At 48.1% G+C, this 22,500-nt stretch overlaps 1 protein-coding gene across 4 annotated transcripts in view; it reads right to left on the bottom strand.

Annotated features, from left to right (window-relative positions):
- Positions 1-22,500, bottom strand: part of LOC123763554 (inter-alpha-trypsin inhibitor heavy chain H4) — a 247,292-nt gene that overhangs the window by 139,039 nt on the left and 85,753 nt on the right. The window lies entirely within an intron of this gene.

The following is a 22,500-nucleotide window of genomic DNA, read 5'->3' as shown; positions in this document are numbered from 1 at the left end:
TCCCTTAGCTCCACATACATTCCCTTGGCTCCACATACATTCCCTTGGCTCCACATACATTCCCTTGGCTCCACATACATTCCCTTGGCTCCACATACATTCCCTTGGCTCCACATACATTCCCTTGGCTCCACATACATTCCCTTGGCTCCACATACATTCCCTTAGCTCTACATACATTCCCTTGGCTCCACATACATTCCCTTGGCTCCACATACATTCCCTTGGCTCCACATACATTCCCTTGGCTCCACATACATTCCCTTAGCTCTATATACATTCCCTTAGCTCCACATACATTCCCTTAGCTCCACATACATTCCCTTAGCTCCACATACATTCCCTTAGCTCCACATACATTCCCTTAGCTCCACATACATTCCCTTAGCTCCACATACATTCCCTTGGCTCCACATACATTCCCTTAGCTCCACATACATTCCCTTAGCTCCACATACATTCCCTTAGCTCCACATACATTCCCTTAGCTCCACATACATTTCCTTGGCTCCACATACATTCCCTTAGCTCCACATACATTCCCTTAGCTCGACATACATTCCCTTAGCTCTACATACATTCCCTTGGCTCCACATACATTCCCTAGGCTCCACATACATTCCCTTAGCTCTACATACATTCCCTTGGCTCCACATACATTCCCTTGGCTCCACATACATTCCCTTGGCTCCACATACATTCCCTTAGCTCTACATACATTCCCTTGGCTCCACATACATTCCCTTGGCTCCACATACATTCCCTTGGCTCCACATACATTCCCTTAGCTCTATATACATTCCCTTAGCTCCACATACATTCCCTTAGCTCCACATACATTCCCTTGGCTCCACATACATTCCCTTGGCTCCACATACATGCCCTTATCTCTACATACATTCCCTTGGCTCCACATACATGCCCTTATCTCTACATACATTCCCTTGGCTCCACATACATTCCCTTAGCTCTATATACATTCCCTTAGCTCCACATACATTCCCTTAGCTCCACATACATTCCCTTGGCTCCACATACATTCCCTTGGCTCCACATACATTCCCTTAGCTCTACATACATTCCCTTGGCTCCACATACATTCCCTTGGCTCCACATACATTCCCTTGGCTCCACATACATTCCCTTGGCTCCACATACATTCCCTTGGCTCCACATACATTCCCTTGGCTCCACATACATTCCCTTAGCTCTATATACATTCCCTTAGCTCTACATACATTCCCTTGGCTCCACATACATTCCCTTGGCTCCACATACATTCCCTTGGCTCCACATACATTCCCTTAGCTCTATATACATTCCCTTAGCTCCACATACATTCCCTTAGCTCCACATACATTCCCTTGGCTCCACATACATTCCCTTAGCTCCACATACATTCCCTTAGCTCCACATACATTCCCTTAGCTCCACATACATTCCCTTGGCTCCACATACATTCCCTTGGCTCCACATACATTCCCTTAGCTCTACATACATTCCCTTGGCTCCACATACATTCCCTTGGCTCCACATACATTCCCTTAGCTCCACATACATTCCCTTAGCTCCACATACATTCCCTTAGCTCTATATACATTCTCTTAGCTCCACATACATTCCCTTAGCTCCACATACATTCCCTTAGCTCTACATACATTCCCTTGGCTCCACATACATTCCCTTGGCTCCACATACATTCCCTTAGCTCCACATACATTCCCTTAGCTCCACATACATTCCCTTAGCTCTATATACATTCTCTTAGCTCCACATACATTCCCTTAGCTCCACATACATTCCCTTAGCTCTACATACATTCCCTTAGCTCCACATACATTCCCTTGACCTCCACATGTATATTTCTGTTATGAAAATGAATCTCGTTTTCTGTACCTTTTCGCAAATGCTCCAGTCATCTGTTCCTGTGTGTAAAGGTTCACTGAACCCCAGGTTAACGAGACGAGTCAGGTGTTTAACGAGGCGCGGACACAAAGGAACCCCTCCCCCCCTCTCCCCAAAGAAAAGGGTTAACAAACTTTCCCGTAGGTTGACGGCGCCAAAATTACTCAACTGCTTGTTCAAGAGGTTCTTCACTATCCCAGATCCGAAGTTTACTAATTAGTCATGGCTTGTATTTTTCTTGCCTACCTGGGCGCTGAAGGAGGTGTACCTGGGAGGGTACCTGGTAGTGTACCTGGGAGTGTACCTGGGAGTGTACCTGAGCTTATCCAACAGTGACCCGCGACCTAGAACACCCTCCAACAGGCGTAAAATCACCAGATTGTAAAGTAAATTATCAAAGATCAAAGCGAATCAGAACAATATAGAAACTTTGAGAGACAACTCACAATGATATTAGAAAAAACTTCACCTTTTAGATTTATAAATAACAAGGTATCAGAAGCGCGATACAGTTTGAATGTATAATTATAAGAACATTTATTAACATACTAAGTTCCATATATACCGTTTTCTGTGGACGTGTCGCGCGTGGGGGGTAACTACTCGAGGTAAATATATGAGATCATTCCGGAGGATCGACCCACTCTCCGGTCTGTTCCTTCCCCTCGAAATGGAGATGTGTGACTGACACCGGCGGGGATCAATGATGTGTGTGTGTGTGTGTGTGTGTGTGTGTGTGTGTGTGTGTGTGTGTGTGTGTGTGTGTGTGTGTGTGTGTGTGTGTGTGTGTGTGTGTGTGTGTGTGCGTGCGTGCACTCGCCCCTAACAGCACAAAAGTGACCCTCATAAGCAGGTGGAGGTAGTGTCCGCCGTGACGCAGATCAACAGATAGAGAGGCAGCAGCTGGCGAGCGTTGGTGTGACCTTGTAACTAGTGGCAGCTACAGTCGACCTGCTCCTCGCTGTCACAGCAGTAACGTCACTATAGTAACACCACTTACAACAGCCAAGTAGCCAAGTAGTCGTAGTCGTGTAGTATAGCAGCAGTAGCCTGGACAAAAGCAAGGTAGTACCAGCTAGCCTGGACTATCCCTGAACAAGACCATGCCAGTACTCTGATGAGTTGTTGACTAAGCCACAACTCATCAGATGGAGAAGCGATGATGTTTCGCTCCCTCTCCGTTTCGGGACGACTTCATTCTGTCCAAGATGGCTTCTTTCTGTCCAGGACGACTTTCGATTATGGTCTAGGACGGAGCGAAACGTCGTCGTTTGAGGGGGGAGGGAGGAGAGAGAGGAAACGGGAGGAGATATGATCACAACGTACACGATACTGAGAGGGGGGAACAGACATTGTGAACAAGGACAGCCTCCTTAAATATATAGAGAAAATAGGACGAGGGGACATAACGGGGGAAGCTGAAAAGCAAATGAGTCGTAGAAAAGTTTTGGAGATGCTTGTATTCTTACGGGAATGAGAAGGTTTATTTCCGTAAGCATTCTTACGGATGATTGTATTGCTTTGATTAATACGTGGAAGCCACTGGAAGACGTTGTGGAAGTCTCCACCACTCACCACCACTCACCACCATGACCACTCACCACCACGACCACTACCACTACCACTCACCACCACCACCACTCACCACTCACCACCACGACCACTACCACTACCACTCACCACCACCAACGCCACAATACTCTTCTCTTCCTCACCAAACTATTGTTTTTGCCCTCCGTAGGCCGACGATAGCCAGGTGAACCAGGCCAGGTGAACCAGGCCAGGTGAGCCATGTGAAGCGTTAATGAACTACGAGGCAGGGGATTAACTTCCTCGCCTCCATTCATCTCCCGGCAGGTACACAACCCCCCCCCCTTCCCCCCCTTCCCCCCAGCATCCACCCACCCCTCCCCCACCATCCTATACTATCCTCCTACCCCTCTTCTCTTCCCTCCTATCTCTCTCTCTCTCTCTCCCTCTCCCACCTCTTTCTCTACCTATCTGATCAACCAGGCTGTTAGACGTCCTCAATGAGGGTAGAAATAGCCTAAGCTACTCAATCCTTTTGAGATGTATTTCATTGTCTCATTAAACGTCTCTCTCTCTACTAGGGCCCAAGCGGTTAAGCATGAAGACGCACTTGTAACGTTTTGTACTACAACGTAAGAAACGCGACTGTTTAGTCGAGAGGACGGGTTGGTTGTCCAGGATTAAGTAGGCACTGTGAAATCCAAGTGTATATTATTGTCTTTCAATCATGTTGATAATGTGTTAATGCTATCGTGTAGTGTTTGTTGCCTATGCTTTAGTACCTCCTTTATGGTGTTGTGCTATCTTTACTGTTGTAATTGTATCGGGGGATGAATTCAACATCGAGGCTCTGTTTCAAAATGATGTTTCCATTCCTCCCCCTCCAATCAATCCGCTACAACCCTTCCTATCCACCAGCAATCCACTACAACCCTTTCCTATCCACCAGCAATCCACTACAACCCTTTCCTATCCACCAGCAATCCACTACAACCCTTTCCTATCCACCAGCAATCTACTACAACCCTTCCCATCCCCCAGCAATCTACTACAACCCTTCCCATCCCCCAGCAATCCACTACAACCCTTTCCCATCCACCAGCAATCCACTACAACCCTTCCTATCCACCAGCAATCCACTACAACCCTTTCCCATCCACCAGCAATCCACTACAACCCTTCCCATCCCCCAGCAATCCACTACGACCCTTCCCATCCCCCAGCAATCCACTACGACCCTTCCCATCCCCCAGCAATCCACTACGACCCTTCCCATCCACCAGCAATCCACTACAACCCTCCCACCAACACCGTACACAGTGCAGCCTAATAAAACAGAACAATTCTTCAATAACCTTCCAAACTCACACAGCAACACAACCCTAGTTCTACAACACATTACCAGCCACTGTTGTTGTTATTGTGAGTATAACGCGAACCAAACACGTGTGTGTTAACGAATGCATGATTAACGTGTTCTTAATTCGCATAATTACATGTTTTTGTTTTCGACGCCACCCTCCCCCCCACCCCCCACCCCTCTATCACCCCTCCCCCCTCCTGGAATGAGCGTTCCCAGGTCAAGAGGGGCGTAACTCACCACCTCGACGGAGCGCGAACTTGTTTCTTGCGTCCTGGCGAAGTCAAAGTCGATTTTGCCGTGGTCCTCGACGACGGGTCTTCGACGACGGGTCTCGACCCGCGATGCGCTACTTCTAGGAGACAAACACGCAAAGGCGGGAACGAAGGTAATTTCCTCCCCCGGGTGCGTTGATAAGCGACGTCTGCGTTGTTACTGACGCATTGTGCGTCAGGTACGACGTTTCCTTCGTCAGTTCGGTATAGGGGAGGAAGGCGGTCAGTTCGGGTGCTCTTTATCCACCACTGCCCACGGGATGGGTATAGGGGTCCATCACCATCTACGGGGTGGATATGGGGTCCACCACTGCCCACGGGATGGATATGGGGGTCCACCACTGCCCACGGGATGGATATGGGGCTCCATCACCGTCCACGAGATGGGTATGGGGTCCACCACCGTCCACGGGATGGATATGGGGGTCCACCACCGTCCACGAGATGGGTATGGGGTCCACCACCGTCCACGGGATGGATATGGGGGTCCACCACCGTCCACGGGATGGGTATGGGGTCCACCACTGCCCACGGGATGGATATGGGGCTCCACCACCGTCCACGAGATGGGTATGGGGTCCACCACCGTCCACGGGATGGATATGGGGGTCCACCACTGCCCACGGGATGGATATGGGGCTCCACCACCGTCCACGAGATGGGTATGGGGGTCCACCACCGTCCACGGAATGGATATGGGGGTCCACCACCGTCCACGGGATGGGTATGGGGGTCCACCACCGTCCACGGGATGGATATGGGGGTCCACCACCGTCTACGAGATGGGTATGGGGGTCCACCACCGTTTGCACATACGGTGCAGATGTGTCACACACACACACACATGTGCCTGGTCGTTCAGGTGTGATGCCCGCGTGCTGGTCTTCTTGTGCTATAAGTGCTGTCAGTCCAGTGACGTCTCCCGGCATGCGTCTGGTGGGCCCCTGGCCAGCTGGTGCGTCAGTGACGTGTCCCGGCATGCGTCAGGTGGGCCCCTGGCCAGCTGGTGCGTCAGTGACGTCTCCCGGCATGCGTCAGGTGGGCCCCTGGCCAACTGGTGCGTCAGTGACGTGTCCCGGCATGCGTCAGGTGGGCCCCTGGCCAGCTGGTGCGTCAGTGACGTCTCTGTCCTTGTGAGCGTCAGGTTAGGTTCCCGCGTCACCCCCCCCCCCCTACCCCCCACTGCCACCGGGAAACACTTTGACCAACACAAAAGTTATTTTTAATAAGAAGAGCGGCAGGAGTTGCCAGCGGCGGTGGAGACACCACACACACATCAAGGGGCGAGGATGTTGGTACAGGGCCCCTCTCTCTCTCTCTCTCTCTCTCTCTCTCTCTCTCTCTGTCTCTCTCTCTCTGTCTCTCTCTCTCTGTCTCTCTCTCTCTCTCTCTCTCTCTCTCTCTCTCTCCCTCTCTCTCTCTCTCTCTCTCTCTCTCTCTCTCTCTCTCTCTCTCTCTCTCTCTCTCTCTCTCTCTCTCTCTCTCTCTCTCTCTCTCTCAGGTTCTGTACCAACCCTGTGATGGGCCTCTGGAAGGGGGTAGTATAAGCTCTAGAACTACTTTGCGCCACAAACACTAACAACCACTACACACACCAACCACCACCACCACCACAAACACTAATCACCACAAACAGGAGTAGGAGTGAGGGTTTGGACAGTAGGAGATGGGTTGGACAGAAGCGGATAGATTGGACAGCAGGACATGGGATGGACAGGGTTGGGGGACAAGGTAGGAGAGCGCACAATTAATTAACGAATCGAGCAGGTGAAGTGTAATTCTTGGCAAACAAAATCCCCCCTCGAGGTGGAGCCAACCAATAAGAACAGCGCACAACGAGGTGCTTAACGGCACAACGAGGCAATTCAGGCGAAATGAAGCCCAAGGAAGCACTTTAGTAGAAACAAAGATGAAGTGGTATTTATTCGCTGCTACGAGTGGAGGTGATTGTGTTCGTACGAGTGGAGGTGACTGTGTGTTCGTACGAGTGGAGGTGACTGTGTGTTCGTACGAGTGGAGGTGCTTGTGTGTTCGTACGAGTGGAGGTGACTGTGTGTTCGTACGAGTGGAGGTGCTTGTGTGTTCGTACGAGTGGAGGTGACTGTGTGTTCGTACGAGTGGAGGTGACTGTGTGTTCGTACGAGTGGAGGTGCTTGTACTCACCTAGTCACCTAGTACTCACCTAGTTGTGTTTGCGGGGGTTGAGCTCTGGCTCTTTGGTCGTACGAGTGGAGGTGACTGTGTGTTCGTACGAGTGGAGGTGACTGTGTGTTCGTGCGAGTGGGGTTGATTGTGTGTTCGTACGAGTGGGGGTGATGGTGTGTTCGTAATAAATAATCAACTACAGGTCAGAGAACTACTGAGATTCTGTAACAAACTATCGCTCATCCGACAGATTACAGAACCAACTAGGAACGAAAACACACTTGACATGATCTTCACAAACAATGAAGAAATAATCAGACACATTACAATCTCAGGTACTACATACTCAGACCACAAGCTCATTGAAGTTCAAAGTAGCATTAAATACCTGTAGTGAGTCCAAGAGGATCAATAAGCGAGAAGGTCTTTTTCAATCAATTCAATTTCAACAATAAGAGGATCGACTTGGAAAAATAAATATAGACTTTGCAAACATCCAATGGGAGACGGTCTTAATCGACAAAACTCCCACACACAATGAATAGCCCAACTGACAGCTGAAGCACACAAGGTCTGCTGGAAGCACACAAGGTCTGCTGGAAGCACACAAGGTCTGCTGGAAGCACACAAGGTCTGCTGGAAGCACACAAGGTCTGCTGGAAGCACACAAGGTCTGCTGGAAGCACACAAGGTCTGCTGGAAGCACACAAGGTCTGCTGGAAGCACACAAGGTCTGCTGGAAGCACACAAGGTCTGCTGGAAGCACGTGCCTGTGAGGAGGGGCAGAAAGAGGAACACGGATCTCTAGACAGAGAACGCAGACAACTGCGCAGAAGGAGAAAATCGCGAGAATGCTTAAACAGACACGACTTTCGCGACAAAGAAAAAGAAATCTAGACAGGGAGCTCGAAGAAACTGAGCAGACGCTGAAGCGATCATAACAGTCTGAGGAAATGGAATTGGAACAGAAAGCTATACAAGAGATAGAGAAAATCAAAAATATTTTTTTTTTCACATTTGTTAAATCAAAGTCGAAAACCTCTAACAGTATTGTACCTTTCCCTACAACTGAAAGTTTGTACACAATTTAAACGGTTGTCTGTTTAGCACCCCAATAAACAACATGGATTTATAGCGGGAAGATCCTGTCTTTCACAATTGCCCAATCACTAAGACAAAATCACAGAAACATTAGAAAAGAAAAACAAAATGCAGATGTTATTTACACAGACTTTGCAAAGGCATTCGATAAGTGTGACCTTGGAGAGGAAGACCAAAAAATCACATCAACAGGAATAAAGGGTAAAATGGGACATTGGATTTCAAGCACAAATAGGTGAGTACAAATAGGTGAGTACACACCCACACCCACACCCACACACACACCCACACACACACCCACACCCACACACACAAACACACACACCCACACACACACACCCACACACACACCCACACACACACCCACACACACACACACACACACAAACACAAACACACACACACACACCCACACCCACACCCACACACACACACCCACACCCACACACCCACACCCACACCCACACACACAAACACACACACACACACACACAAACACACACACACCCACACACACACACACAAACACACACACAAACACTCCCACGAAACACATTCCATTCCTAACTAAAATATCTGCAGCGAGCACAGCGCTTAAGACGGCACTTGTGAGGTGAGAAAATATACAGTAACGACTCTCCGGCTGGTTACCGCCCAGGACTCTCCTGCCGGGGCTGTCAGCACCACCAGGAGACCCAGGACTCTCCTGCCGGGGCTGTCAGCACCACCAGGAGACCCAGGACTCTCCTGCCGGGGCTGTCAGCACCACCAGGAGACCCAGGACTCTCCTGCCGGGGCTGTCAGCACCACCAGGAGACCCAGGACTCTCCTGCCGGGGCTGTCAGCACCACCAGGAGACCCAGGACTCTCCTGCCGGGGCTGTCAGCACCACCAGGAGACCCAGGACTCTCCTGCCGGGGCTGTCAGCACCACCAGGAGACCCAGGACTCTCCTGCCGGGGCTGTCAGCACCACCAGGAGACCCAGGACTCTCCTGCCGAGGCTGTCAGCACCACCAGGAGACTCAGGACTCTCCTGCCGAGGCTGTCAGCACCACCAGGAGACTCAGGACTCTCCTGCCGAGGCTGTCAGCACCACCAGGAGACTCAGGACTCTCCTGCCGAGGCTGTCAGCACCACCAGGAGACTCAGGACTCTCCTGCCGGGGCTGTCAGCACCACCAGGAGACCCAGGACTCTCCTGCCGGGGCTGTCAGCACCACCAGGAGACCCAGGACTCTCCTGCCGGGGCTGTCAGCACCACCAGGAGACCCAGGACTCTCCTGCCGGGGCTGTCAGCACCACCAGGAGACCCAGGACTCTCCTGCCGGGGCTGTCAGCACCACCAGGAGACCCAGGACTCTCCTGCCGGGGCTGTCAGCACCACCAGGAGACCCAGGACTCTCCTGCCGGGGCTGTCAGCACCACCAGGAGACCCAGGACTCTCCTGCCGGGGCTGTCAGCACCACCAGGAGACCCAGGACTCTCCTGCCGGGGCTGTCAGCACCACCAGGAGACCCAGGACTCTCCTGCCGGGGCTGTCAGCACCACCAGGAGACCCAGGACTCTCCTGCCGGGGCTGTCAGCACCACCAGGAGACCCAGGACTCTCCTGCCGGGGCTGTCAGCACCACCAGGAGACCCAGGACTCTCCTGCCGGGGCTGTCAGCACCACCAGGAGACCCAGGACTCTCCTGCCGGGGCTGTCAGCACCACCAGGAGACCCAGGACTCTCCTGCCGGGGCTGTCAGCACCACCAGGAGACCCAGGACTCTCCTGCCGGGGCTGTCAGCACCACCAGGAGACTCAGGACTCTCCTGCCGAGGCTGTCAGCACCACCAGGAGACTCAGGACTCTCCTGCCGAGGCTGTCAGCACCACCAGGAGACTCAGGACTCTCCTGCCGAGGCTGTCAGCACCACCAGGAGACTCAGGACTCTCCTGCCGGGGCTGTCAGCACCACCAGGAGACCCAGGACTCTCCTGCCGGGGCTGTCAGCACCACCAGGAGACCCAGGACTCTCCTGCCGGGGCTGTCAGCACCACCAGGAGACCCAGGACTCTCTTGCCAGGGCTGTCAGCACCACCAGGAGACCCAGGACTCTCCTGCCGGGGCTGTCAGCACCACCAGGAGACCCAGGACTCTCCTGCCGGGGCTGTCAGCACCACCAGGAGACCCAGGACTCTCCTGCCGGGGCTGTCAGCACCACCAGGAGACCCAGGACTCTCCTGCCGGGGCTGTCAGCACCACCAGGAGACCCAGGACTCTCCTGCCGGGGCTGTCAGCACCACCAGGAGACCCAGGACTCTCCTGCCGGGGCTGTCAGCACCACCAGGAGACCCAGGACTCTCCTGCCGGGGCTGTCAGCACCACCAGGAGACCCAGGACTCTCCTGCCGGGGCTGTCAGCACCACCAGGAGACCCAGGACTCTCCTGCCGGGGCTGTCAGCACCACCAGGAGACCTAGGACTCTCCTGCTGGGGCTGTCAGCACCACCAGGAGACCCAGGACTCTCCTGCCGGGGCTGTCAGCACCACCAGGAGACCCAGGACTCTCCTGCCGGGGCTGTCAGCACCAAAGGAGACCCAGGACTCTCCTGCCGAGGCTGTCAGCACTCCCAGGAGACTCCGGACTCTCCGGTGAAAGCTGTACCGGGGAAGTGAGCTCAATCCTGCAGCTTTATTTTACCGCTCTGTGTCGAAGCCTACCAACACTCCTTGTTCTGTACCCGCTGCCTGGGATGTGAGGGTGTAGTGAGGGTGTAGTGTGAGGGGTGTAGTGTGAGGGTGTAGTGTGAGGGTGTAGTGTGAGGGTGTAGTGTGAGGGTGTAGTGTGAGGGTGTAGTGTGAGGGTGTAGTGTGAGGGTGTAGTGTGAGGGGTGTAGTGTGAGGGTGTAGTGTGAGGGTGTAGTGTGAGGGGTGTAGTGTGAGGGGTGTAGTGTGAGGGTGTAGTGTGAGGGTGTAGTGTGAGGGTGCAGTGTGTCGTCGTCGTCTAGGGGTGACCATGCCACACCGCCCCTGGTGACCGGACAAGGCAGCATCATCAAGGCGACGGGTCCTACTCTTCAGCCAGGGTTCAGACGCGCCGTCTAGACTTACCACTCTTAGTGAAATTGCTCCAGTCTTTACAGTGAGAGAGTTGTGATGTTAATGCTTACTGTATATCTTTGGTTTACATTAGTATTGTGTTGTGTGTGTGTGTTCGAGTCATTGAACAGTGTTGAACTTTATGTGTTCTTTTAATGTTGTTATATCAAAGTGTATTCAGTTTATACAGTGTCTCCCGGGTATTGTTAGAGTGGCTTCACTTTATTGATTGCAATATTAACCTCTCCGGATAACAGGTACAGTAAACTAATTATTTATCTATATCTGTAAATGGAAATGTCTGTCTGTGTGTCTCTATCTGTCCGGGGTTGAAGGCCAGATGCTTGGCTAGCCTCACCAAATTTTTCACGGTAATTGCTGATGGGTGTGTAACCAACATGGGCAGGTTTGTAAATATTCCCCGAATATGGGAAATCATAAGTTGAATCGTGCAACTTAACCCCAGAGCCTCCGCCCCCTCCACACCCGGCAACCTTTTGCTGCACACACATGCACACAGGTGTAGGAGGGAGGGGGCCCTGCCAGGTGTGGGCATAGTGCCTCACCTGGGCCCCTCCGTCACGGGCACCCCGGGAAGGGGATTGACGGAGGAGTGGGAGGGGAGAAGGGGAAGAGGAGAGGGGAGATGGGGGAGAAGGAACAATGAAGATTAAGCACCAATGAGAATATAAGAAGACGAAGAAGCTTTCCAGGGTTTACGGGCTATTCATGCCCGTGCCACCTCTTGGGTGGCTTAATCTTTATCAATCAGTTTCCAGGGAACATAATCTTGCCACCATGAGAGGACGAGGAGGACGAGGAGGAGAAAGCAAAGGACGAAGAAGTGATGTGGACGAAAAATATAATTCGAGGGCACAGAAGACAGAAGCGAAAACGAAAACAAAAGAGTGCCAGCCGACTAAGAAGAGTAGTTCGGGTGTTGGCCGGTGGGTGCATGATGGCGCTGCCTCTCACACCAAGACGTGTTCCAGTCACGACGCTAAACACAGAGAGCAGGGCGACGCGCCTGCACACTCCATCCTAAACTATCCAAGACCTAAGTTAGTAGCCACAAGCCTGCAAGACGTGTGCTTAACTAGCACTAAGCCCTCGTTAACAGCCATAATACCCTGATGGTTAGTTCAGGAAGGAAGGGGGGGGGGGGGTATCATTTCCCTCAAATATCTAGTACATTGTTATCATGTCTCCCTTGTCGTATTTCCTGCGGTGTGGTGAAGCCAAATTCTCTCACCCGGCTGTGATAAAGTCCCTCAGCTCTTGGTCAAGATATTTAGCATACGTCTCGAATTTCTCTAGTTTCAGATTGATTTTTTGTTTTTAGGCGACTCCAGAACGGAGCTGCATACTCAAGGGTCGGCCTTATGTAGGTGGTATGTAGGACTGTTAAGGCTTCCCGAGTCGAGGCTCCTGAAGACTACTCGAACATTTGTTCCTATATGAGTGGGTGTTCCTATATGAGTGAGTGTTCCTATATGAGTGAGTGTTCCTATATGAGTGGGTGTTCCTATATGAGTGAGTGTTCCTATATGAGTGAGTGTTCCTATATGAGTGAGTGTTCCTATATGAGTGGGTGTTCCTATATGAGTGAGTGTTCCTATATGAGTGGGTGTTCCTATATGAGTGAGTGTTCCTATATGAGTGAGTGTTCCTATATGAGTGGGTGTTCCTATATGAGTGAGTGTTCCTATATGAGTGAGTGTTCCTATATGAGTGAGTGTTCCTATATGAGTGGGTGTTCCTATATGAATGAGTGTTCCTATATGAGTGGGTGTTCCTATATGAGTGAGTGTTCCTATATGAGTGGGTGTTCCTATATGAGTGGGTGTTCCTATATGAGTGAGTGTTCCTATATGAGTGAGTGTTCCTATATGAGTGAGTGTTCCTATATGAGTGGGTGTTCCTATATGAATGAGTGTTCCTATATGAGTGGGTGTTCCTATATGAGTGAGTGTTCCTATATGAGTGGGTGTTCCTATATGAGTGGGTGTTCCTATATGAGTGAGTGTTCCTATATGAGTGGGTGTTCCTATATAAGTTATATGAGTGAGTTTGGTTGGATGTCGAGAGCCGCTGCCTTGAACAGACAATGAACCTTATATAGCTGTCTGTGAGGGACTTGAGAAAGGGGCTTCTAAGAGGGACTTGAGAAAGGGGCTTCTAAGAGGGACTTGAGAAAGGGGCTTCTAAGAGGATCTGAGAAAGAGGCTTCTAAGAGCTGAGAAAGGGGCTTCTAAGAGGAGCTGAGAAAGGGGCTTCTAGAAGAGGCTGAGAAACGGACTTCTAAGAGGAGCTGAGAAAGGGGCTTCTAAGAGTTGAGAAAGGGGCTTCTAAGAGGAGCTGAGAAAGGGGCTTCTAAGAGCTGAGAAAGGAGCTTCTAAGAGAGGCTGAGAAATGAGTGGTCAAGGCAGGGCTGAGAAAGAGAGGGTCTGAGAGGGACTGAAAAACCCAGACTCATCTGAGAGACGAACCCCTCCCTTCCACCCTTGTCCTACGAGGACCCGCTCCTATGAAAGGCTTCAATGAAGGGCGCCATGAAAGGCCTCAACTTGGCGAATGTTGAGAGGACTGTGAGAGTGGTGGGGGGGGGGGGGGTGAGTGAGAGGGTGTAGTGAGGGGGTGAGGTATGTATGAGTTAGGGGGGGAGGGGTAATGAGGTGGGGGGATGGGGGGTTAGGGGGGCATTGTATTTTGAGCCTTACATGTCGCTTTAATACAATAATTGCTTCACTTTCCTCCCTGTCAATCACTTCCTTGACAGGTGAGTAGAGACATGACGACGCCTGAAGTCTGAAGCTGTTTCAAGTTGATGAAACAGTTCCGAAGAATGAGAAAATATTCCCCACGGATCAGAAACATTCCCCACCAATGAGAAACTATTCGCCACAGATCAGAAATATTCCCCACGAATGAGAAAATATTCCCCAAGAATGAGAAAATATTCCCCAAGAATGAGAAAATATTCCCCACGGATCAGAAACATTCCCCACCAATGAGAAACAATTCGCCAATAATAAGAGAGTTGGGCTCTTGTTTTCACGGCTCTATTGTGTTAATAAATATAATATATACTAAACATATACCATAATATACCGGGAGTCAGAAGGCTGCGTCTCTAACATATATTGTCTCGACCAATGTCTTATACAAGTCAGGGGGTATACAACGGAACCGCTGCATCACGCTACATTTGACTCTATGTCATCTACACATAAGGACTATTATATTTATGGTGTGTTGGACACGCATGTGCAAGCGACTTTGATCGTTGAGACTCTTGGCAATAAGGACGGTATTCGTGGTGTTCTCTGATGGCTCCAGTGTTAAATAGGACGTGCAGAGAACTTTTGCCCGTGTGAATACCTGTCATAAGGAAGGTTTCCCAATATAATTCTTACCCGAAAAAGATGAAGAAAAACGGATAATGTCGTCTGAGATTTTATACCTTCTGCCACAAGGTCGTACGGGCCATAACAGCGTGTTTTTACTATTTCTGAACATTATGTATGTAACTTTAGAGCTTATTGACTCCACACACAAGGGCAGTATTTGCTTGACAACGGAGTAGTGTAATTTGCTGCATCAAGACAAAGGTATATTGACCCTTATCTCCCACGTGCTTCAGGGTCAATATTGCTCTTCGTGAAGCCTTACATCACTTCATCTCTGCCTCTTGATCAGTGCCGTCAGCTCCGGGTCCAGTCACTCACGCAACAACACTTTATAGTCTTTCATTAAACAATTATTATCACCAATATTTTCTCTCGTTATCATAAAGGTTCGTTAGCGGCCGGTGACACAGCTCCGTTTTCTTTAGATGTGATAATGACCTTGGAGCTGAGATGATCTAGGTAGTTAAGCTGGGTAATTGGCTGTGCATTATGTCTCTGTGGCGGATGGTGGCGCACGCACGCACGCACTCGCACGCATATGCACGCACCCACACACACACGCTCAGGAACCTGTACATTAGTTGATTGACAGTTGAGAGGCGGGACCAAAGAGCCAGAGCTCAACCCCCGCAAGCACAACTAGGTGAGTACACACACACACACACACACACACACACACACACACACACACACACACACACACACACACACACACACACGCACACACACACACACACACACACACACACACACACACACACACGGGTGAGTGTGTGCGTGTATAAGAGAAATATATGTAGTAGACATAATTGAGGACAACTACTTGAAGGTGCCCAATAATGCCGATTCTTGAAGTGATTCTTCAAGTGATTCAAGTGATTGTGGCAGTAAATGATGTTGGTACAATCTCCGTATAAACCACAATTAATTGTCAACAATATATTCACTCTTAGTGTGTACCGCATTGTGTCTTTAGAAAGTCTAATAGGCCAGAAATTTCCTTGTCCAACTTTGTGTGTGTGTGTGTGTGTGTGTGTGTGTGTGTGTGTGTGTGTGTGTATAGAAGTTACAGATAATTTATTGTGTTCCCTACCATGCGACGCTTTCGGGGCTCAACGTCCCTGCGGCCCGGTCCTCGACCAGGCCTCCCAAAAAAGTAATTTTTTTTTTCGAACTTAATAATCACATATTCATGTATTGTGAGACTAACTGATAGACTCAGTTACCATCAGTTTAGAGGTTTGCCCTGCCTCCCCCCACACACATGTTACATGTTTGGGACAGGTGTGTGGAGGATTCCACGTGTGTGTGTGTGGAGGCAGGTGTGTGGAGGTTCGTAGAGACAGCGGCAGCAGGCACAGGAGCGTCTCTCTCTCACCCTAGATGATCGATCCCCGGCCAGATTTTGTCCACAGGGAGAGAGAGAGGGTCAGGGAGGGAGGGGGAATGAGACGGGGTAGGAATAAGAGGGGAAATAACAGGGGCAGGGGTGTGGGGGAGACACGAATTGGGCAGGGAGGAGGTGGGAGAGAGGGAGAGAGAGAGAGAGAGAGAGAGAGAGAGAGAGAGAGAGAGAGAGAGAGAGAGAGAGAGAGAGAGAGAGAGAGAGAGAGAGAGAGAGAGAGAGAGAGAGAGAGAGAGAGAGAGAGAGAGAGAGAGAGAGAGAGAGAGAGAGAGAGAGAGAGAGAGAGATTATAACAACTAGATTACATAGTACTAATCAGACAGACTTGCCAATAGATGGCAAAAACCCTTAGATTTCACAGATGAAACTGACATTTTGGTAATACAGATTGACTTCTCAATGAACTTAAAGAATCATATGATTAAACTAGCACTAAAAATGGCAGGAGAAGATCAACTTGACCCATTTGACCCACTCTTGACAGGAGCTTGACCCACTCTTCCCTACTTGGCTCTCACAGCTCTCTGAATCTCTTGCGACTACCACAAGGCTCTCTGCCTGATTTTTCCTAAGACTTTGTAGTGTTGCTTTTGAATCAGTGAAGATCATTGCACCGTTAGTGTTTCTTGCAAGGAATCTAAACGCCTTAACAATGGCAGTTAGCTCTGCTTGGGTTGAAAAGGCATAGTTCTCGCTACCTACTTTTTTCCTTATTTCCCTTTTGAAAGACATTATTTTTAATTATAGTGTATGCTGCACCACCAGCCCTGTTATTGGTAGGATTAGATGACCCATCAGTGTAGATTTGATTTAATTAATTTCTGGCTTCTTTATCAATTTCCTCAAGAAACTTGTGCCTCATTTCTTGTGGTATCATGTTGGACTTTTTCGTTGCCATTTCATTGATAAGGTAAGGTAACTCAAGGTAAGGTAAGGTAACCTCAAGGTATGATAATCTTGCACGAGTCATCCTCCCATGAAGGGAGGTATTACAGGTCTCTACAGGCAGGAGACGTTACCCGTCTCTACAGGCAGGAGACGTTACCCGTCTCTACAGGCAGGAGACGTTACCCGTCTCTACAGGCAGGAGACGTTACCCGTCTCTACAGGCAGGAGACGTTACCCGTCTCTACAGGCTCACGTTACTACGTCTCTACAGGCTCACGGGCTTGCTCAAGCAGGTGAAGTTCTTCGAGGTAGCAGACTGATCTGTGATGCCATTTTTTGCTTCTGTTTCCTCCTGTAACACAGAACTCAGTTCTATCTTTGCAATATCATTGTAATGGGGATCTCTGGCTATCTATAATTGCAAGCTTAACATTCAGTTCCTTAATTCTGCTTTTAACACTGAGGAGAGACAACTCTTCTCGTAGATTAGACGTTTTGGCAGTCCTTGGGACTCCAAGAATGATTGTCATGGCTTCATTTTGTATGCTATCAAGTCTTTTGATATCGTTTTGGGAGTAGGTGCACAAAACTGATGCGGCACAGTCTGTGACTGAGCGCACATAGACTGTTTTTTCTTGTTGTTTCAAATTCCGCTACTGGAACAAAATATCCAAGTAGCACAGTCTATGGTGAGCCCGTAGGTGGAGGCTCTTGATAGTGATCAACCCACTCAAGTACGTCACCATTAATTTAGTGGTCCCCCTCCCACAAACATCATAACCCACAACACAACTACACATCTTCCAAGGAGGCGGCAAAGACTGAACCCTTAATTACTCAACTGCCCTCCTTAACGAGGCTGTTGAGACGCTAAACCACCGCCGCTCACCTCACCGACGCATCAAATGTCACCCACCATTTTTTTTTTTTTTTTGCTGACTCCAAACTTTGGTCGTAAAGATGGCCGCTGAAGTTTTGAAGTCTGATCCTTTAGAAAACTTCAGGAGTCTGTGTATCCCTGTGTGTGTGTAATATATATATATATATATATATATATATATATATATATATATATATATATATATATATATATATATATATATGTCGTACCTAGTAGCCAGAATGCACTTCTCAGCCTACTATGCAAGGCCCGATTTGCCTAATAAGCCAAGTTTTCATGAATTAATGTTTTTTCGTCTACCTAACCTACCTAACCTAACCTAACCTAGCTTTTTTTGGCTACCTAACCTAACCTTACCTATAAATATAGGTTAGGTTAGGTTAGGTAGGGTTGGTTAGGTTCGGTCATATATCTACGTTAATTTTAACTCCAATAAAAAAAAATTGACCTCATACATAGAGAAAAGGGTTGCTTTATCATTTCATAAGAAAAAAATTATAGTAAATATATTAATTCAGGAAAACTTGGCTTATTAGGCAAATCGGGCCTTGAATAGTAGGCTGAGAAGTGAGTTCTGGCTACTAGGTACGACATATATATATATATATATATATATATATATATATATATATATATATATATATATATATATATATATATATATATATATGTTAGGTAGCCGAAAAAGTTAGGTTAGGTTAGGTAGGTTAGGTAGTCGAAAAATAACTAATTCATAAAAACTTGGCTTATTAGGCAAATCGGGCCTTGCATAGTAGGCAGAGAAGTGCGTTCTGGCTACTAGGTACGACATATATATATATATATATATATATATATATATATATATATATATATATATATATATATATATATATATATATATGTCGTACCTAGTAGCCAGAACTCACTTCTCAGCCTACTATTCAAGGCCCAATTTGCCTAATAAGCCAAGTTTTCCTGAATTAATATATTTACTATATTTTTTTTCTTATGAAATGATAAAGCAACCCTTTTCTCTATGTATGAGGTCAATTTTTTTTTATTGGAGTTAAAATTAACGTAGATATATGACCGAACCTAACCAACCCTACCTAACCTAACCTAACCTATATATATAGGTAAGGTTAGGTTAGGTAGCCAAAAAAAGCTAGGTTAGGTTAGGTTAGGTAGGTTAGGTAGACGAAAAAACATTAATTCATGAAAACTTGGCTTATTAGGCAAATCGGGCCTTGCATAGTAGGCTGAGAAGTGAGTTCTGGCTACTAGGTACGACATATGTCTATATATATATATATATATATATATATATATATATATATATATATATATATATATATATATATATATATATATATATATATATATATATATATACTATATGGTTCCGGAAATTAATCATCTCGGAGAAAAATAACTTTTAGGGAACACAATAAATTATATGTTTAACTTCTGCACAAAACAAAAAATATTGGAACAGGAAATTCTCCGCCTATGATGAGACTTTCTAAAGACACAATGTGCTACACACTAAGAGTGATATATTGTTGACAATTAATTGTGGTTGATACGGAGATTGTACCAACATCATTTACTGCCACAATCACTTGAAGAATCACTTCAAGAATCGGCATTATTGGGCACCTTCAAGTAGTTGTCCTCAATTATGTCTACTACATATATTTCTCTTATACACGCACACACTCACCCGTGTGTGTGTGTGTGTGTGTGTGTGTGTGTGTGTGTGTGTGTGTGTGTGTGTGCGTGCGTGCGTGTGTGTGTGTGTGTGTGTGTGTGTGTGTGTGTGTGTGTGTGTACTCACCTAATTGTACTCACCTAATTGTGCTTGCGGGGGTTGAGCTCTGGCTCTTTGGTCCCGCCTCTCAACCGTCAATCAACTGGTGTACAGATTCCTGAGCCTATTGGGCTCTATCATATCTACATTTGAAACTGTGAATGGAGTCAGCCTCCACCACATCACTTCCTAATGCATTCCATTTGCTAACTACTCTGACACTGAAAAAGTTCTTTCTAACGTCTCTGTGGCTCATTTGGGTACTCAGCTTCCACCTGTGTCCCCTTGTTCGCGTCCCACCAGTGTTGAAAAGTTCATCCTTGTTTACCCGGTCGATTCCCCTGAGGATTTTGTAGGTTGTGATCATGTCCCCCCTTACTCTTCTGTCTTCCAGTGTCGTGAGGTGCATTTCCCGCAGCCTTTCCTCATAACTCATGCCTCTTAGTTCTGGGACTAGTCTAGTAGCATACCTTTGGACTTTTTCCAGCTTCGTCTTGTGCTTGACAAGGTACGGGCTCCATGCTGGGGCCGCATACTCCAGGATTGGTCTTACATATGTGGTGTACAAGATTCTGAATGATTCCTTACACAGGTTCCTGAACGCCGTTCTGATGTTAGCCAGCCTCGCATATGCCGCAGACGTTATTCTCTTTATGTGGGCTTCAGGAGACAGGTTTGGTGTGATATCAACTCCTAGATCTTTCTCTCTGTCTGTTTCATTAAGTACTTCATCTCCTATTCTGTATCCTGTGCCTGGCCTCCTGTTTCCACTGCCTAGTTTCATTACTTTGCATTTACTCGGGTTGCTTGTGTGTGTGTGTGTGTGTGTGTGTGTGTGTGTGTGTGTGTGTGTGTGTGTGTGTGTGTACTCACTTAGTTGTGCTTGCGGGGGTTGAGCTTTGGCTCTTTGGTCCCGCCTCTCAACTGTCAATCAACTAATGTACAGGTTCCTGAGCGTGTGTGTGTGGGTGCGTGCATATGCGTGTTTGCGTGCGTGCGTGCGCCACCATCCGCTACAGAGACATAATGCACAGCCAATTAACCAGCTTAACTGCCTAGATCATCTCAGCTCCAAGGTCATTATCACATCTAAAGAAAACGGAGCTGTGTCACCGGCCGCTAACGAACCTTTATGATAACGAGAGAAAATATTGGTGATAATAATTGTTTAATGAAAGACTATAAAGTGTTGTTGCGTGAGTGACTGGACCCGGAGCTGACGGCACTGATCAAGAGGCAAAGATGTAGTGATGTAAGGCTTCACGAAGAGCAATATTGACCCTGAAGCACGTGGGAGATAAGGGTCAATATACCTTTGTCTTGATGCAGCAAATTACACTACTCCGTTGTCAAGCAAATACTGCCCTTGTGTGTGGAGTCAATAAGCTCTAAAGTTACATACATAATGTTCAGAAATAGTAAAAACACGCTGTTATGGCCCGTACGACCTTGTGGCAGAAGGTATAAAATCTCAGACAACATTATCCGTTTTTCTTCATCTTTTTCGGGTAAGAATTATATTGGGAAACCTTCCTTATGACAGGTATTCACACAGGCTAAAGTTCTCTGCACGTCCTATTTAACACTGGAGCCATCAGAGAACACCACGAATACCGTCCTTATTGCCAAGAGTCTCAACGATCAAAGTCGCTTGCACATGCGTGTCCAACACACCATAAATATAATAGTCCTTATGTGTAGATGACATAGAGTCAAATGTAGCGTGATGCAGCGGTTCCGTTGTATACCCCCTGACTTGTATAAGACATTGGTCGAGACAATATATGTTAGAGACGCAGCCTTCTGACTCCCGGTATATTATGGTATATGTTTAGTATATATTATATTTATTAACACAATAGAGCCGTGAAAACAAGAGCCCAACTCTCTTATTATTGGCGAATTGTTTCTCATTGGTGGGGAATGTTTCTGATCCGTGGGGAATATTTTCTCATTCTTCGGAACTGTTTCATCAACTTGAAACAGCTTCAGACTTCAGGCGTCGTCATGTCTCTACTCACCTGTCAAGGAAGTGATTGACAGGGAGGGAAGTGAAGCAATTATTGTATTAACACGACATGTAAGGCTCAAAATACAATACCCCCTTAACCCCCCCCCTCCCCACCTCATTACCCCCCCCCCCTCCTACCAAATACATACCTCACCCCCCTCTCTACAACCCCCCCTCTCCCCCATTCTCTCCAGTTCCCCCTTTTCATCGTTTCAAAGCATGAGTGACTAGGTTAAAAAAAAATTCTTGAGACGTAAGAGGACCTTCCTGCAACTCTTCAAGAGGATAGGAGGAGAGGATAGTGGATAAGAGGGTGGGCGGAGAGGAAGAAGGGGAAAAAGAGGAGGGGTAAGAATATAAAAAAGGAATTACGCCAAGACGGATAAAGAAGGAGACGAAGCAGCGACACAAGATAAAAAGTACATAGAGGGTCAAAATTAATGTTGGAATGAAGGGGATATCGCAGACCCACCCTACACATCCCAGACCCCACACTACACATCCTAGACCCACATTACACATCCCAGACCCCACACAACACATCCTAGACCCACATTACACATCCCAGACCCCACACAACACATCCTAGACCCACATTACACATCCCAGACCCCACACTGCACATCCTAGACCCACACTACACATCCCAGACCCCACCCTACACATCCCAGACCCCACACAACACATCCCAGACCC

This window comes from Procambarus clarkii, chromosome 52 (genome assembly GCF_040958095.1).
Source record: "Procambarus clarkii isolate CNS0578487 chromosome 52, FALCON_Pclarkii_2.0, whole genome shotgun sequence".
NCBI classification, from domain to species: domain Eukaryota; kingdom Metazoa; phylum Arthropoda; class Malacostraca; order Decapoda; family Cambaridae; genus Procambarus; species Procambarus clarkii.
The sequence above is the reverse complement of the archived record's forward strand: the minus strand, read 5'-3'. Positions and strand labels throughout refer to the sequence as shown.